This window comes from Rutidosis leptorrhynchoides, chromosome 7 (genome assembly GCF_046630445.1).
Source record: "Rutidosis leptorrhynchoides isolate AG116_Rl617_1_P2 chromosome 7, CSIRO_AGI_Rlap_v1, whole genome shotgun sequence".
Taxonomy (NCBI): domain Eukaryota; kingdom Viridiplantae; phylum Streptophyta; class Magnoliopsida; order Asterales; family Asteraceae; genus Rutidosis; species Rutidosis leptorrhynchoides.
Window position 1 is genome coordinate 335,727,610 of NC_092339.1, and position 19,912 is coordinate 335,747,521.

Below are 19,912 nucleotides of genomic sequence, written 5' to 3' on the forward strand. Positions count from 1 at the left end.
TTACTTCCAAGCTTTCTAATCCATTCCAAGTAATCATCTAAGATCAAGAAACCTTTGTTATATACAGTAAGTTATCTTTCTTATTCAAGGTAATATTCATATTTAAACTTTGATTCAATTTCTATAACTATAAACTATCTTAATTCGAGTAAAAAATCTTACTTGAACTTGTTTTTGTGTCATGATCCTACTTCAAGAACTTTCAAGCCATCCAAGATCCTTTGAAGCTAGATCATTTCTTGTCACTTCCAGTAGGTTTACCTACTAAACTTGAGGTAGTAATGATGTTCATAACATCATTCGATTCATATATATAAAACTATCTTATTCGAAGGTTTAAACTCGTAATCACTAGAACATAGTTTAGTTAATTCTAAACTTGTTCGCAAACAAAAGTTAATCCTTCTAACTTGACTTTTAAAATTAACTACACACATGTTCTATATCTATATGATATGCTAACTTAATGATTTAAAACCTGGAAACACGAAAAACACCGTAAAACCGGATTTACGCCGTCGTAGTAACACCGCGGGCTGTTTTGGGTTAGTTAATTAAAAACTATGATAAACTTTGATTTAAAAGTTGTTATTCTGAGAAAATGATTTTTATTATGAACATGAAACTATATCCAAAAATTATGGTTAAACTCAAAGTGGAAGTATGTTTTCTAAAATGGTCATCTAGACGTCGTTCTTTCGACTGAAATGACTACCTTTACAAAAATGACTTGTAACTTATTTTTCCGACTATAAACCTATACTTTTCTATTTAGATTCATAAAATAGAGTTCAATATGAAACCATAGCAATTTGATTCACTCAAAACGGATTTAAAATGAAGAAGTTATGGGTAAAACAAGATTGGATAATTTTTCTCATTTTAGCTACGTGAAAATTGGTAACAAATCTATTCCAACCATAACTTAATCAACTTGTATTGTATATTATGTAATCTTGAGATACCATAGACACGTATACAATGTTTCGACCTATCATGTCGACACATCTATATATATTTCGGAACAACCATAGACACTCTATATGTGAATGTTGGAGTTAGCTATACAGGGTTGAGGTTGATTCCAAAATATATATAGTTTGAGTTGTGATCAATACTGAGATACGTATACACTGGGTCGTGGATTGATTCAAGATAATATTTATCGATTTATTTATGTACATCTAACTGTGAACAACTAGTTGTAGGTTACTAACGAGGACAGCTGACTTAATAAACTTAAAACATCAAAATATATTAAAAGTGTTGTAAATATATTTTAAACATACTTTGATATATATGTATATATTGTTATAGGTTCGTGAATCAACCAGTGGCCAAGTCTTACTTCCCGACGAAGTAAAAATCTGTGAAAGTGAGTTATAGTCCCACTTTTAAAATCTAATATTTTTGGGATGAGAATACATGCAGGTTTTATAAATGATTTACAAAATAGACACAAGTACGTGAAACTACATTCTATGGTTGAATTATCGAAATCGAATATGCCCCTTTTTATTAAGTCTGGTAATCTAAGAATTAGGGAACAGACACCCTAATTGACGCGAATCCTAAAGATAGATCTATTGGGCCTAACAAACCCCATCCAAAGTACCGGATGCTTTAGTACTTCGAAATTTATATCATATCCGAAGGGTGTCCCGGAATGATGGGGATATTCTTATATATATGCATCTTGTTAATGTCGGTTACCAGGTGTTTACCATATGAATGATTTTTATCTCTATGTATGGGATGTGTATTGAAATATGAAATCTTGTGGTCTATTGTTACGATTTGATATATATAGGTTAAACCTATAACTCACCAACATTTTTTTTGACGTTTAAAGCATGTTTATTCTCAGGTGAATACTAAGAGCTTCCGCTGTTGCATACTAAAATAAGGACAAGATTTGGAGTCCATGTTTGTATGATATTGTGTAAAAACTGCATTCAAGAAACTGATTTCGATGTAACATATTTGTATTGTAAACCATTATGTAATGGTCGTGTGTAAACAGGATATTTTAGATTATCATTATTTGATAATCTACGTAAAGCTTTTTAAACCTTTATTTATGAAATAAAGGTTATGGTTTGTTTTAAAAATGAATGCAGTCTTTGAAAAACGTCTCATATAGAGGTCAAAACCTCGCAACGAAATCAATTAATATGGAACGTTTTTAATCAATAAGAACGGGACATTTCAATATATATTAATTGAGATTGATATTTACATGATTAAATGTTTCCAACATGTTAAGCAATCAAACTTGTTAAGACTTGATTAATTGAAATATGTTTCATATATACAATTGACACCCTAATTGACGCGAATCCTAAAGATAGATCTATTGGGCCTAACAAACCCCATCCAAAGAACCGGATGCTTTAGTACTTCGAAATTTATATCATATCCGAAGGGTGTCCCGGAATGATGGGGATATTCTTATATATGCATCTTGTTAATGTCGGTTACCAGGTGTTCACCATATGAATGATTTTTATCTCTATGTATGGGATGTGTATTGAAATATGAAATTTTGTGGTCTATTATTATGATTTGATATATATAGGTTAAACCTATAACTCACCAACTTTTTTGTTGACGTTTTAAGCATGTTTATTCTCAGGTGATTATTAAGAGCTTCCGCTGTCGCATACTTAAATAAGGACGAGATTTGGAGTCCATGCTTGTATGATATTGTGTAAAAACTGCATTCAAGAAACTTATTTTGTTGTAACATATTTGTATTGTAAACCATTATGTAATGGTCGTGTGTAAACAGGATATTTTAGATTATCATTATTTGATAATCTACGTAAAGCTTTTTAAAACCTTTATCTATGAAATAAAGGTTATGGTTTGTTTTAAAAATGAATGCAGTCTTTGAAAAACGTCTCATATAGAGGTCAAAACCTCGCAACGAAATCAATTGTCCCGTTCTTATTGATTAAAAACGTTCCATATTAATTGATTTCGTTGCGAGGTTTTGACCTCTATATGAGACGTTTTTCAAAGACTGTATTCATTTTTAAAACAAACCATAACCTTTATTTCATAAATAAAGGTTTAAAAAGCTTTACGTAGATTATCAAATAATGATAATCTAAAATATCCTGTTTACACACGACCATTACATAATGGTTTACAATACAAATATGTTACATCGAAATCAGTTTCTTGAATGCAGTTTTTACACAATATCATACAAACATGGACTCCAAATCTTGTCCTTATTTTAGTATGCAACAGCGGAAGCTCTTAGTGTTCACCTGAGAATAAACATGCTTTAAACGTCAAAAAAAATGTTGGTGAGTTATAGGTTTAACCTATATATAACAAATCGTAACAATAGACCACAAGATTTCATATTTCAATACACATCCCATACATAGAGATAAAAATCATTCATATGGTGAACACCTGGTAACCGACATTAACAAGATGCATATATATAAGAATATCCCCATCATTCCGGGACACCCTTCGGATATGATATAAATTTCGAAGTACTAAAGCATCCGGTACTTTGGATGGGGTTTGTTAGGCCCAATAGATCTATCTTTAGGATTCGCGTCAATTAGGGTGTCTGTTCCCTAATTCTTAGATTACCAGACTTAATAAAAAGGGGCATATTCGATTTCGATAATTCAACCATAGAATGTAGTTTCACGTACTTGTGTCTATTTTGTAAATCATTTATAAAACCTGCATGTATTCTCATCCCAAAAATATTAGATTTTAAAAGTGGGACTATAACTCACTTTCACATATTTTTACTTCGTCGGGAAGAAAGACTTGGCCACTGGTTGATTCACGAACCTATAACAATATATACATATATATCAAAGTATGTTTAAAATATATTTACAACACTTTTAATATATTTTGATGTTTTAAGTTTATTAAGTCAGCTGTCCTCGTTAGTAACCTACAACTAGTTGTCCACAGTTAGATGTACATAAATAAATCGATAAATATTATCTTGAATCAATCCACGACCCAGTGTATACGTATATCAGTATTGATCACAACTCAAACTATATATATTTTGGAATCAACCTCAACCCTGTATAGCTAACTCCAACATTCACATATAGAGTGTCTATGGTTGTTCCGAAATATATATAGATGTGTCGACATGATAGGTCGAAACATTGTATACGTGTCTATGGTATCTCAAGATTACATAATATACAATACAAGTTGATTAAGTTATGGTTGGAATAGATTTGTTACCAATTTTCACGTAGCTAAAATGAGAAAAATTATCCAATCTTGTTTTACCCATAACTTCTTCATTTTAAATCCGTTTTGAGTGAATTAAATTGCTATGGTTTCATATTGAACTCTATTTTATGAATCTAAATAGAAAAGTATAGGTTTATAGTCGGAAAAATAAGTTACAAGTCGTTTTTGTAAAGGTAGTCATTTCAGTCGAAAGAACGACGTCTAAATGACCATTTTAAAAAACATACTTCTACTTTGAGTTTAACCATAATTTTTGGATATAGTTTCATGTTCATAATAAAAATCATTTTCTCAGAATTACAACTTTTAAATCAAAGTTTATCATAGTTTTTAATTAACTAACCCAAAACAGCCCGCGGTGTTACTACGACGGCGTAAATCCGGTTTTACGGTGTTTTTCGTGTTTCCAGGTTTTAAATCATTAAGTTAGCATATAATATAGATATAGAACATGTGTGTAGTTAATTTTAAAAGTCAAGTTAGAAGGATTAACTTTTGTTTGCGAACAAGTTTAGAATTAACTAAACTATGTTCTAGTGATTACGAGTTTAAACCTTCGAATAAGATAGTTTTATATATATGAATCGAATGATGTTATGAACATCATTACTACCTCAAGTTTAGTAGGTAAACCTACTGGAAGTGACAAGAAATGATCTAGCTTCAAAGGATCTTGGATGGCTTAAAAGTTCTTGAAGTAGGATCATGACACAAAAACAAGTTCAAGTAAGATTTTTTACTCGAATTAAGATAGTTTATAGTTATAGAAATTGAATCAAAGTTTGAATATGAATATTACCTTGAATAAGAAAGATAACTTACTATATATAACAAAGGTTTCTTGATCTTAGATGATTGCTTGGAATGGATTAGAAAGCTTGGAAGTAAATTAGTAAACTTGAAGGGATTTTTGAAGTGTTCTTGAAGTGTTCTTCCTATGATGATTATAGCTTGATTCTTGAAGTGATTTTTGATGAAGATGATGATTAACTACTGGAAAAATACGTTCATAATAGTGTGTGTGTGTTGAGAGAGAATTAGAAAGAGAATTGGAAGTGAAATGGAGTGAATGATGAGTGGTAATTGGTGAGTGGTGAGTGGGGTTAAAAGGAGTTCTAGTTAGTTGACTAGCTCATGGTAGAAGTTAAAATTGATTAGTCATACATGACATAATCAAGAGTGGAATCCCATGCTAGTTCCTATTGGTATATACTCATAGTAAGTACGTTTTGAAGCTGTGTATAATACGGGTAAGAATACGACTAGAATTCTTGATGAAAGAAAAGAATGGAAAAGTAACTGTAACCATTTTCGTTAAGTATGAGTGTTTTGATATATGTCTTGAAGTCTTCCAAAAGTATTTTAATACATCTAAATACACTACATGTATATACATTTTAACTGAGTCGTTAAGTCATCGTTAGTCGTTACATGTAAGTGTTGTTTTAAACTATGTTCATACATTCATTCAAACCTCGACCAAGTTCCGACGATTCACGAGCTATTATTTAATTGAATATGAATATGTATAAGAGTATATATGTGTGTACATATTATAATTTAAAAACATTAACAAAGTATTAAACGAACGTATTTGTTTCAACATGACTATCTTTGGACTTGAAAGATAATACCAAGTGATTTATTTATCAGATACATTGTATGATTACAAATCTCTGTTGTAAGGTCCACTTGATTCAGAAAATCCTTTCATTTTTAACGATATTCGAAATAAATGATAAAGTCATGTATAGGTAAAAACAATTGTGTCAATTATTGTGGGTTAAACAAAAGTTAGTGGAAAAACTGGTTTTCATAATGATCGACTAATCTATTTTCAAATATATGAAAATGCTTTAAAAAAAAAACTGAATTATTATTAATATTGATATTAATATTTGTATCATTAATATTATTAATTTATAAATACATATATATAAAATTTGAAATGTATAAGTTGTTATATTATTATTAATATCATTATTATTATTATAATTACTATAAAATAATACAATTTATTATTAACATTATCAATATTATTATCATTATTATTTCTATTAATATTTGTTTTATTAAAATTAGATAATAATAGTTGTATATTTAATAATGTTATGTTTCTTTATATGTTTAATATACAAGTATATATATTTGAGGTATAATTATACAAATACAAGTTATATGTAAATACATATACATAATAAAAAGATATATATAAATAATCTTATAAATACCATATAAAAAGCAGATAAAACTTTGTATTTGGTTGCACATCGTTGTCTAGCTGTGGCAAATTGATTCCATGTCTAAGAGTTAGTACCAATCAAAGACTTAATTACAGATACAACAAATTCAATCGTACGCTACCTTTATTATTTTTGTTTTTATATTTTCTGTTCCTGAATAATTCTTATGTCGACATTGATTGAGTATAAAACAACCAAACTAGTTAATTAAACGTTCCAATTGATTTTCTTCCATCATTACCAAAAAAAAAACACAATCCAATTTAATCGTAAATAACAGGAAATTTATCGAAAATGTCTGAAGAACACTTTTTGTCCTCTGTTCGTGGTCAAAATATGGATAGGTTAGATTTTGAAAACAATTTTAAATTGTGTAATTGCAGTCTTGTTAGTAACCCTTTTCTCAAACTATCTGCAAGGTATTAACTTCCAATTCCTCATAACAGTTTCGAATTTTGGAGTCAAAATATTAATTGTAACCCTTAATGGTGTACGGAGAAAAGGGCAACACGAAGCTACATATTATTAGTAATTTGAAGGCACAAAAACTAATAAGAAAAGGTTGCTATGCTGTTCTAGCACACGTCGAGAAAGTACAAACTGAAGAAAAGAGCATCAATGATGTTCCCATTGCAAAAGAATTTTCTGATGTATTTCCGAAAGAATTACCGGGATTACCCCCACATCGATCCGTTGAATTTCAAATAGATCTTGTACCAGGAGCTGCACCAATAGCTCGTGCTCCTTACAGACTCGCACCCAGCGAGATGAAAGAACTGCAAAGCCAATTACAAGAACTTTTAGAGCGTGGTTTCATTCGACCAAGCACATCACCGTGGGGAGCTCCTGTTTTGTTTGTCAAGAAGAAAGATGGTACATTCAGGTTGTGTATCGACTACCGAGAGTTGAACAAACTTACCATCAAGAACCGCTACCCACTACCGAGAATCGACGACTTATTTGATCAACTACAAGGCTCGTCTATTTATTCAAAGATTGACTTACGTTCCGGGTATCATCAAATGCGGGTGAAAGAAGATGATATTCCAAAGACTGCTTTCAGAACACGTTACGGTCATTACAAGTTTATGGTCATGCCGTTTGGTTTAACTAATGCACCAGCTGTGTTCATGGACCTTATGAACCGAGTGTGTGGACCATACCTTGACAAGTTTGTCATTGTTTTCATTGATGACATACTTATTTACTCAAAGAATGACCAAGAACACGGTGAACATTTGAGAAAGGTGTTAGAAGTATTGAGGAAGGAAGAATTGTACGCTAAGTTTTCAAAGTGTGCATTTTGGTTGGAAGAAGTTCAATTCCTCGGTCACATAGTGAACAAAGAAGGTATTAAGGTGGATCCGGCAAAGATAGAAACTGTTGAAAAGTGGGAAACCCCGAAAACTCCGAAACACATACGCCAGTTTTTAGGACTAGCTGGTTACTACAGAAGGTTCATCCAAGACTTTTCCGGAATAGCAAAACCCTTGACTGCATTAACGCATAAAGGGAAGAAATTTGAATGGAATGATGAACAAGAGAAAGCGTTTCAGTTATTGAAGAAAAAGCTAACTACGGCACCTATATTGTCATTGCCTGAAGGGAATGATGATTTTGTGATTTATTGTGACGCATCAAAGCAAGGTCTCGGTTGTGTATTAATGCAACGAACGAAGGTGATTGCTTATGCGTCTAGACAATTGAAGATTCACGAATAAAATTATACGACGCATGATTTGGAATTAGGCGTGGTTGTTTTTGCATTAAAGACTTGGAGGCACTACTTATATGGGGTCAAAAGTATTATATATACCTACCACAAAAGTCTTTAACACATATTTAATCAGAAACAACTGAATATGAGGCAGCGTAGGTGGATTGAATTATTGAATGATTACGACTTTGAGATTCGTTACCACCCGGGGAAAGCAAATGTGGTAGCCGATGCCTTGAGCAGGAAGGACAGAGAACCCATTCGAGTAAAATCTATGAATATAATGATTCATAATAACCTTACTACTCAAATAAAGGAGGCACAACAAGGAGTTTTAAAAGAGGGAAATTTAAAGGATGAAATACCCAAAGGATCGGAGAAACATCTTAATATTCGGGAAGACGGAACCCGGTATAGGGATGAAAGGATTTGGGTACCAAAATTTGGAGATATGAGAGAAATGGTACTTAGAGAAGCTCATAAAACCAGATACTCAATACATCCTGGAACGGGGAAGATGTACAAGGATCTCAGGAAATATTTTTGGTGGCCAGGTATGAAAGCCGATGTTGCTAAATACGTAGGAGAATGTTTGACGTGTTCTAAGGTCAAAGCTGAGCATTAGAAACCATCAGGTCTACTTCAATAACCCAAAATCCCGGAATGGAAATGGGAAAACATTACCATGGATTTCATCACTAAATTGCCAAGGACTGCAAGTGGTTTTGATACTATTTGGGCAATAGTTGATCATCTCACCAAATCAGCACATTTCCTGCCAATAAGAGAAGATGACAAGATGGAGAAGTTAGCACGACTGTATTTGAAGGAAGTCGTCTCCAGACATGGAATACCAATCTCTATTATCTCTGATAGGGATGGCAAATTTATTTCAAGATTCTGGCAGACATTACAGCAAGCATTAGGAACTCGTCTAGACATGAGTACTGCCTATCATCCACAAACTGATGGGCAGAGCGAAAGGACGATACAAACGCTTGAAGACATGCTACGAGCATGTGTTATTGATTTCGGAAACAGTTGGGATCGACATCTACCATTAGCAGAATTTTCCTACAACAACAGCTACCATTCAAGCATTGAGATGGCGCCGTTTGAAGCACTTTATGGTAGAAAGTGCAGGTCTCTGATTTGTTGGAGTGAAGTGGGGGATAGACAGATTACGGGTCCGGAGATTATACAAGAAACTACCGAGAAGATCATCCAAATTCAACAACGGCTGAAAACCGCCCAAAGTCGACAAAAGAGCTACGCTGACATTAAAAGAAAAGATATAGAATTTGAAATTGGAGAGATGGTCATGCTTAAAGTTGCACCTTGGAAAGGCGTTGTTCGATTTGGTAAACGAGGGAAATTAAATCCAAGGTATATTGGACCATTCAAGATTATTGATCGTGTCGGACCAGTAGCTTACCGACTTGAGTTACCTCAACAACTCGCGGCTGTACATAACACTTTCCATGTCTCGAATTTGAAGAAATGTTTTGCTAAAGAAGATCTCACTATTCCGTTAGATGAAATCCAAATCAACGAAAAACTCCAATTCATCGAAGAACCCGTCGAAATAATGGATCGTGAGGTTAAAAGACTTAAGCAAAACAAGATACCAATTGTTAAGGTTCGATGGAATGCTCGTAGAGGACCTGAGTTCACCTGGGAGCGTGAAGATTAGATGAAGGAGAAATACCCGCATTTATTTCCAGAAGATTCGTCAACACCTTCAACATCTTAAAATTTCGGGACGAAATTTATTTAACGGGTAGGTACTGTAGTGACCCGAACTTTTCCATGTTTATATATATTAATTGAGATTGATATTTACATGATTAAATGTTTCCAACATGTTAAGCAATCAAACTTGTTAAGACTTGATTAATTGAAATATGTTTCATATATACAATTGACCACCCAAGTTGACCGGCAATTCACGAACGTTAAAACTTGTAAAAACGACATGACGATATATATATGGATATACATATGGTTAACATGAGATTATGATAAGTAAGTATCTCCATAAGTATATTAACAATGAGTTATATACATATAAACAAGACTACTAACTTAAGGATTTAGAAACGAGACATATATGTAACGATTATCGTTGTAACGACATTTAAATGTATATATATATCATATTAAGATATATTAATATATCATAATATCATGAGATGGGGTTTGTTAGGCCCAATAGATCTATCTTTAGGATTCGCGTCAATTAGGGTGTCTGTTCCCTAATTCTTGGATTACCAGACTTAATAAAACGGGGCATATTCGATTTCGATAATTCAACCATAGAATGTAGTTTCACGTACTTGTGTCTATTTTGTAAATCATTTATAAAACCTGCATGTATTCTCATCCCAAAAATATTAGATTTTAAAAGTGGGACTATAACTCACTTTCACAGATTTTTACTTCGTCGGGAAGTAAGACTTGGCCACTGGTTGATTCACGAACCTATAACAATATATACATATATATCAAAGTATGTTCAAAATATATTTACAACACTTTTAATATATTTTGATGTTTTAAGTTTATTAAGTCAGCTGTCCTCGTTAATAACCTACAACTAGTTGTCCACAGTTAGATGTACAGAAATAAATCGATAAATATTATCTTGAATCAATCCACGACCCAGTGTATACGTATCTCAGTATTTATCACAACTCAAACTATATATATTTTGGAATCAACCTCAACCCTGTATAGCTAACTCCAACATTCACATATAGAGTGTCTATGGTTGTTCCGAAATATATATAGATGTGTCGACATGATAGGTCGAAATATTGTATACATGTCTATGGTATCTCAAGATTACATAATATACAATACAAGTTGATTAAGTTATGGTTGGAATAGATTTGTTACCAATTTTCACGTAGCTAAAATGAGAAAAATTATCCAATCTTGTTTTACCCATAACTTCTTCATTTTAAATCCGTTTTGAGTGAATCAAATTGCTATGGTTTCATATTGAACTCTATTTTATGAATCTAAACAGGAAAAGTATAGGTTTATAGTCGGAAAAATAAGTTACAAGTCGTTTTTGTAAAGGTAGTCATTTCAGTCGAAAGAACGACGTCTAGATGACCATTTTAGAAAACATACTTCCACTTTGAGTTTAACCATAATTTTTGGATATAGTTTCATGTTCATAATAAAAATCATTTTCTCAGAATAACAACTTTTAAATCAAAGTTTATCATAGTTTTTAATTAACTAACCCAAAACAGCCCGTAGTGTTACTACGACGGCGTAAATCCAGTTTTACGGTGTTTTTCGTGTTTCCAGGTTTTAAATCATTAAGTTAGCATATCATATAGATATAGAACATGTGTTTAGTTGATTTTAAAATTCAAGTTAGAAGGATTAACTTTTGTTTGCGAACAAGTTTAGAATTAACTAAACTATGTTCTAGTGATTACAAGTTTAAACCTTCGAATAAGATAGCTTTATATGTATGAATCGAATGATGTTATGAACATCATTACTACCTTAAGTTCCTTGGATAAACCTACTGGAAAATAGAAAAATGGATCTAGCTTCAACGGATCCTTGGATGGCTCGAAGTTCTTGAAGCAGAATCATGACACGAAAACAAGTTCAAGTAAGATCATCACTTGAAATAAGATTGTTATAGTTATAGAAATTGAACCAAAGTTTGAATATGATTATTACCTTGTATTAGAATGATAACCTACTGTAAGAAACAAAGATTTCTTGAGGTTGGATGATCACCTTACAAGATTGGAAGTGAGCTAGCAAACTTGAAAGTATTCTTGATTTTATGTAACTAGAACTTGTAAAATATATGAAGAACAATTAGAACTTGAAGATAGAACTTGAGAGAGATCAATTAGATGAAGAAAATTGAAGAATGAAAGTGTTTGTAGGTGTTTTTGGTCGTTGGTGTATGGATTAGATATAAAGGATATGTAATTTTGTTTTCATGTAAATAAGTCATGAATGATTACTCATATTTTTGTAATTTTATGAGATATTTCATGCTAGTTGCCAAATGATGGTTCACACATGTGTTAGGTGACTCACATGGGCTGCTAAGAGCTGATCATTGGAGTGTATATATCAATAGTACATACATCTAAAAGCTGTGTATTGTACGAGTACTAATACGGGTGCATACGAGTGAACGAGGATGTAATTGTAAGCATTTTTGTTAAGTAGAAGTATTTTGATAAGTGTCTTGAAGTCTTTCAAAAGTGTATGAACACATATTAAAACACTACATGTATATACATTTTAACTGAGTCGTTAAGTCATCGTTAGTCGTTACATGTAAATGTTGTTTTGAAACCTTTAGGTTAATGATCTTGTTGAATGTTGTTAACCCATTGTTTATTATAACAAATGAGATGTTAAATTGTTATATTATCATGATATTATGATATATAATATATCTCAGTATGATGTATATACAGTTAAATGTCGTTACAACGATAATCGTTACATATATGTCTCGTTTCGAAATCATTAAGTTAGTAGTCTTATTTTTACATATGTATTTCATTGTTAATACACTTAATAATATATTTACTTATCATTTAACATAATTAACCAAGTGTATCAATATCTTAATATGATTCATATGTACCTAGTAAGACGTTGTTATAACGATAATCGTTATATATATCGTTTCCGAGTTTCTTAAATTAATAGTCTCATTTTTATGTATATTACTCATTGTTAAAATACCTAATGAGATACATACTTATAATAAAAACATGTTAACTATATATATAACCATATATATGTCATCGTATAGTTTTTACAAGTTTTAACGTTCGTGAATCACCGGTCAACTTGGGTGGTCAATTGTCTATATGAAACATATTTCAATTAATCAAGTCTTAACAAGTTTGATTGCTTAACATGTTGGAAATATTTAATCATGTAAATATCAATCTCAATTAATATATATAAACATGGAAAAGTTCGGGTACCTACCCGTTAAATAAATTTCGTCCCGAAATTTTAAGATGTTGAAGGTGTTGACGAATCTTCTGGAAATAGATGCGGGTATTTCTCCTTCATCTGATCTTCATGCTCCCAGGTGAACTCAGGTCCTCTACGAGCATTCCATCGAACCTTAACAATTGGTATCTTGTTTTGCTTAAGTCTTTTAACCTCACGATCCATTATTTCGACGGGTTCTTCGATGAATTGGAGTTTTTCGTTGATTTGGATTTCATCTAACGGAATAGTGAGATCTTCTTTAGCAAAACATTTCTTCAAATTCGAGACGTGGAAAGTGTTATGTACAGCCGCGAGTTGTTGAGGTAACTCAAGTCGGTAAGCTACTGGTCCGACACGATCAATAATCTTGAATGGTCCAATATACCTTGGATTTAATTTCCCTCGTTTACCAAATCAAACAACGCCTTTCCAAGGTGCAACTTTAAGCATGACCATCTCTCTAATTTCAAATTCTATATCTTTTCTTTTAATGTCAGCGTAGCTCTTTTGTCGACTTTGGGCGGTTTTCAGCCTTTGTTGAATTTGGATGATCTTCTCGGTAGTTTCTTGTATAATCTCCGGACCCGTAATCTGTCTATCCCCCACTTCACTCCAGCAAATCGGAGACCTGCACTTTCTACCATAAAGTGCTTCAAACGGCGCCATCTCAATGCTTGAATGGTAGCTGTTGTTGTAGGAAAATTCTGCTAATGGTAGATGTCGATCCCAACTGTTTCCGAAATCAATAACACATGCTCGTAGCATGTCTTCAAGCGTTTGTATCGTCCTTTCACTCTGCCCATCAGTTTGTGGATGATAGGCAGTACTCATGTCTAGACGAGTTCCTAATGCTTGCTGTAATGTCTGCCAGAATCTTGAAATAAATCTGCCATCCCTATCAGAGATAATAGAGATTGGTATTCCATGTCTGGAGACGACTTCCTTCAAATACAGTCGTGCTAACTTCTCCATCTTGTCATCTTCTCTTATTGGCAGGAAATGTGCTGATTTGGTGAGACGATCAACTATTACCTAAATAGTATCAAAACCACTTGCAGTCCTTGGCAATTTAGTGATGAAATCCATGGTAATGTTTTCCCATTTCCATTCCGGAATTTTGGGTTGTTGAAGTAGACCTGATGGTTTCTGATGCTCAGCTTTGACCTTAGAACACGTCAAACATTCTCCTACGTATTTAGCAACATCGGCTTTCATACCCGGCCACCAAAAATATTTCCTGAGATCCTTGTACATCTTCCCCGTTCCAGGATGTATTGAGTATCTGGTTTTATGAGCTTCTCTAAGTACCATTTCTCTCATATCTCCAAATTTTGGTACCCAAATCCTTTCATCCCTATACCGGGTTCCGTCTTCCCGAATATTAAGATGTTTCTCCGATCCTTTGGGTATTTCATCCTTTAAATTTTCCTCTTTTAAAACTCCTTGTTGCGCCTCCTTTATTTGAGTAGTAAGGTTATTATGAATCATTATATTCATAGATTTTACTCGAATGGGTTCTCTGTCCTTCCCGCTCAAGGCATCGGCTACCACATTTGCTTTCCCCGGGTGGTAACGAATCTCAAAGTCGTAATCATTCAATAATTCAATCCACCTACGCTGCCTCATATTCAGTTGTTTCTGATTAAATATGTGTTGAAGACTTTTGTGGTAGGTATATATAATACTTTTGACCCCATATAAGTAGTGCCTCCAAGTCTTTAATGCAAAAACAACCGCGCCTAATTACAAATCATGCGTCGTATAATTTTGTTCGTGAATCTTCAATTGTCTAGACGCATAAGCAATCACCTTCGTTCGTTGCATTAATACACAACCGAGACCTTGTTTTGATACATCACAATAAATCACAAAATCATCATTCCCTTCAGGCAATGACAATATAGGTGCCGTAGTTAGCTTTTTCTTCAATAACTGAAATGCTTTCTCTTGTTCATCATTCCATTCAAATTTCTTCCCTTTATGCGTTAATGCAGTCAAGGGTTTTGCTATTCTGGAAAAGTCTTGGATGAACCTTCTGTAGTAACCAGCTAGTCCTAAAAACTGGCGTATGTGTTTCGGAGTTTTCGGGGTTTCCCACTTTTCAACAGTTTCTATCTTTGCCGGATCCACCTTAATACCTTCTTTGTTCACTATGTGACCGAGGAATTGAACTTCTTCCAACCAAAATGCACACTTTGAAAACTTAGCGTACAATTCTTCCTTCCTCAATACTTCTAACACCTTTCTCAAATGTTCACCGTGTTCTTGGTCATTCTTTGAGTAAATAAGTATGTCATCAATGAAAACAATGACAAACTTGTCAAGGTATGATCCACACACTCGGTTCATAAGGTCCATGAACACAGCTGGTGCATTAGTTAAACCAAACGGCATGACCATAAACTCGTAATGACCGTAACGTGTTCTGAAAGCAGTCTTTGGAATATCATCTTCTTTCACCCGCATTTGATGATACCCGGAACGTAAGTCAATCTTTGAATAAACAGACGAGCCTTGTAGTTGATCAAATAAGTCGTCGATTCTCGGTAGTGGGTAGCGGTTCTTGATGGTAAGTTTGTTCAACTCTCGGTAGTCGATACACAACCTGAATGTACCATCTTTCTTCTTGACAAACAAAACAGGAGCTCCCCACGGTGATGTGCTTGGTCGAATGAAACCACGCTCTAAAAGTTCTTGTAATTTTCTTTGCAGTTCTTTCATCTCGCTGGGTGCGAGTCTGTAAGGAGCACGAGCTATTGGTGCAGCTCCTGGTACAAGATCTATTTGAAATTCAACGGATCGATGTGGGGGTAATCCCGGTAATTCTTTCGGAAATACATCGGGAAATTCTTTTGCAATGGGAACATCATTGATGCTCTTTTCTTCAGTTTGTACTTTCTCGACATGTGCTAGAACAGCATAGCAACCTTTTCTTATTAGTTTTTGTGCCTTCAAATTACTAATAAGATGTAGCTTCGTGTTGCCCTTTTCTCCGTACACCATTAAGGGTTTTCCTTTTTCTCGTATAATGCGAATTGCATTTTTGTAACAGACGATCTCTGCTTTCACTTCTTTCAACCAGTCCATACCGATTATCACATCAAAACTCCCTAACTCTACTAGTATCAAATCAATCTTAAATGTTTCGCTAACCAGTTTAATTTCTCGATTCCGACATATATTATCTGCTGAAATTAATTTACCATTTGCTAATTCGAGTAAAAATTTACTATCCAAAGGCGTCAATGGACAACTTAATTTAGCACAAAAATCTCTACTCATATAGCTTCTATCCGCACCCGAATCAAATAAAACGTAAGCAGATTTATTGTCAATAAGAAACGTACCCGTAACAAGCTCCGGGTCTTCCTGTGCCTCTGCCGCATTAATATTGAAAACTCTTCCGTGGCCTTGTCCATTCGTGTTCTCCTGGTTCGGGCAATTTCTAATAATGTGACCCGGTTTTCCACATTTATAACAAACTACATTGGCATAACTTGCTCCGACACTACTTGCTCCGCCATTACTCATTCCGACACCATTTGTTCCTTTCGTTCTATTAACCCCTGGTCCGTAGACCTCACACTTTGCCGCGCTATGACTATTTCTTTTACACTTGTTGCAAAATTTGGTGCAGAACCCCGAGTGATACTTTTCACACCTTTGGCATAGCTGCTTCTGATTGTTGTTGTTGTTGCGGTTATTATTGTTGTTGGGATGATTGTTGTAGTTGCTGTTGTTGTTGTTTTTGTTGTTGGGCCGTTTGTTGTAGTTGCGATTGATGTTGCGATTGTTGGGATAATTGTTGCGATTATTGTTGTTGTTGTATTGGTGATTCTTATCACCATTTTCCTCCCACTTTCTTTTGACTTGCTTCACATTGGCCTCTTCAGCAGTCTGTTCTTTAATTCTTTCTTCAATCTGGTTTACTAGTTTGTGAGCCATTCTACATGCCTGTTGTATGGAGGCGGGCTCGTGTGAACTTATATCTTCTTGGATTCTTTCCGGTAATCCTTTCACAAACGCGTCGATCTTCTCTTCCTCATCTTCGAATGCTCCCGGACACAATAGGCACAATTCTGTGAATTGTCTTTCGTACGTGGTAATATTAAATCCTTGGGTTCGTAACCCTCTAAGTTCTGTCTTGAGCTTATTGACCTCGGTTCTGGGACGGTACTTCTCGTTCATCAAGTGCTTGAATGCTGACCACGGTAGTGCGTACGCATCATCTTGTCCCACTTGCTCTAGATAGGTATTCCACCATGTTAACGCAGAACCTGTGAAGGTATGCGTAGCGTACTTCACTTTGTCCTCTTCAGTACACTTACTTATGGCAAACACCGATTCCACCTTCTCGGTCCACCGTTTCAATCCGATCGGTCCTTCGGTTCCATCAAATTCTAAAGGTTTGCAGGCAGTGAATTCTTTGTAGGTGCATCCTACACGATTTCCTGTACTGCCAGATCCAAGGTTATTGTTGGTATGTAGCGCAGCCTGTACTGCGGCTATGTTGGAAGCTAGAAAAGTACGGAATTACTCTTCATTCATATTCACGGTGTGTCGAGTAGTCGGTGCCATTTCCTTCAAAATAGTCAAATGGAACAAGTTAATCATACAGAATATTAAGAGTAGTTAATAGTATTTCGTAGCATAATATGAACTCATTTATAAAAGCTTTTTCTTCATATTAGCGTTTTATAAGTTTAAATTCGGGTAGTACCTACCCGTTAAGTTCATACTTAGTAGCTAATATACAATTCAACTACTACAATTCTATATGAAAAACTGATTGTAATAATATTTCGCGTTCAAACTTTTATACAATATTTTACAAACTTACAATACCGCTTATTTTACATAAAGCATGAAATATAGCACACAATAACTTTGATACAAGATAGTTGTGAAGATAATTCTAGCTAGTACACAAGTCGTTCAGCAAAGGCAATAAAGACACGTAATTCATACGTCCAGAAACAAGTCATGCATTCTGGTTTTACTAGGACTACTTCCCATCCTTGGTCTTGTGGAACATAACCGTTATGGCCGTTGATAAGACAGCGTGTTATAACGTCGTCAAAGGGACGAGGGTTACGTAATGACCAACAGTCTCATAATAACCTAAAAACCTCATTTCTTACCCCAATTACCGACTCCGTCACTTGTGGGAACGTTTTGTTTAATAGTTGTAGCCCGATGTTCTTGTTCTCACTTTGGTGAGAAGCGAACATTACTAACCCGTAAGCATAACATGCTTCTTTATGTTGCATGTTAGCCACTTTTTCTAAATCACGAAGTCCTATATTCGGATATACTGAGTCAAAATAATTTCTTAACCCGTTGCGTAAAATAGCATTTGGGTTCCCCGCAATATATGCGTCAAAGTAAACACATCGTAACTTATGGATTTCCCAATGTGATATCCCCCATCTTTCGAACGAAAGCCTTTTATAAACCAAGGCATTCTTGGAACGTTCTTCGAATGTCTTACAAACTGATCTCGCCTTAAATAGTTGTGCCGAGGAATTCTGACCGACTCTAGACAAGATTTCATCAATCATGTCTCCGGGTAGGTCTCTTAAAATATTGGGTTGTCTATCCATTTTGTGTTTTTATACTGTAAAATAGACAAGAGTTAGATTCATAAAAAAATACTTATTAATACAAGCAATTTTTACGTATATCATAAAGCATAAGCACACTATATTACATATATTACACCACACGAATACAACTATCTTATTCCGACTCGCTCGTTTCTTCTTGTTCGGTTTTGGTTCATTTTGCCAATTTTCTAGGGATATATGATGTTCCCCTAATACGAGCCGTCGTTGTCCACATTGGTTTAGAAAAACCTGGTGGTTTAGAGGTTCCCGGGTCATTGTTACAACTTAAGGACTTCGGGGGTTGACTATACATATAAAGTTCATCGGGGTTGGAATTAGATTTCTCTATTTTTATGCCCTTTCCCTTATTATTTTCTTTTGCCTTTTTAAATTCAGTTGGGGTAATTTCTATAACATCATCGGAATTCTCGTCGGAATCCGATTCATCGGAGAATTGGTAATCCTCCCAATATTTTGCTTCCTTGGTGGAAACACCATTGACCATAATTAATCTTGGTCGGTTGGTTGAGGATTTTCTTTTACTTAACCGTTTTATTATTTCCCCCACCGGTTCTACTTCTTCATCCGGTTCCAATTCTTCTTCCGGTTCTGATTCTTCTTCCGGTTCCGACTCTTCTTCCGGTTCCTCTTCGGGAACTTGTGAATCAGTCCACGAATCATTCCAATTTACATTTGACTCTTCATTATTATTAGGTGAATCAATGGGACTTGTTCTAGAGGTAGACATCTATCACATAATATCAAACGCGTTAAGAGATTAATATATCACATAATATTCACATGTTAAAAATATATAGTTTCCAACAAAATTTGTTAAGCAATCATTTTTCAAGTAAACACGGTCGAAGTCCAGACTCACTAATACATCCTAACAAACTCGATAAGACACACTAATGCAAAATTCTGGTTCTCTAAGACCAACGCTCGGATACCAACTGAAATGTCCCGTTCTTATTGATTAAAAATGTTCCATATTAATTGATTTCGTTGCGAGGTTTTGACCTCTATATGAGACGTTTTTCAAAGACTGCATTCATTTTTAAAACAAACCATAACCTTTATTT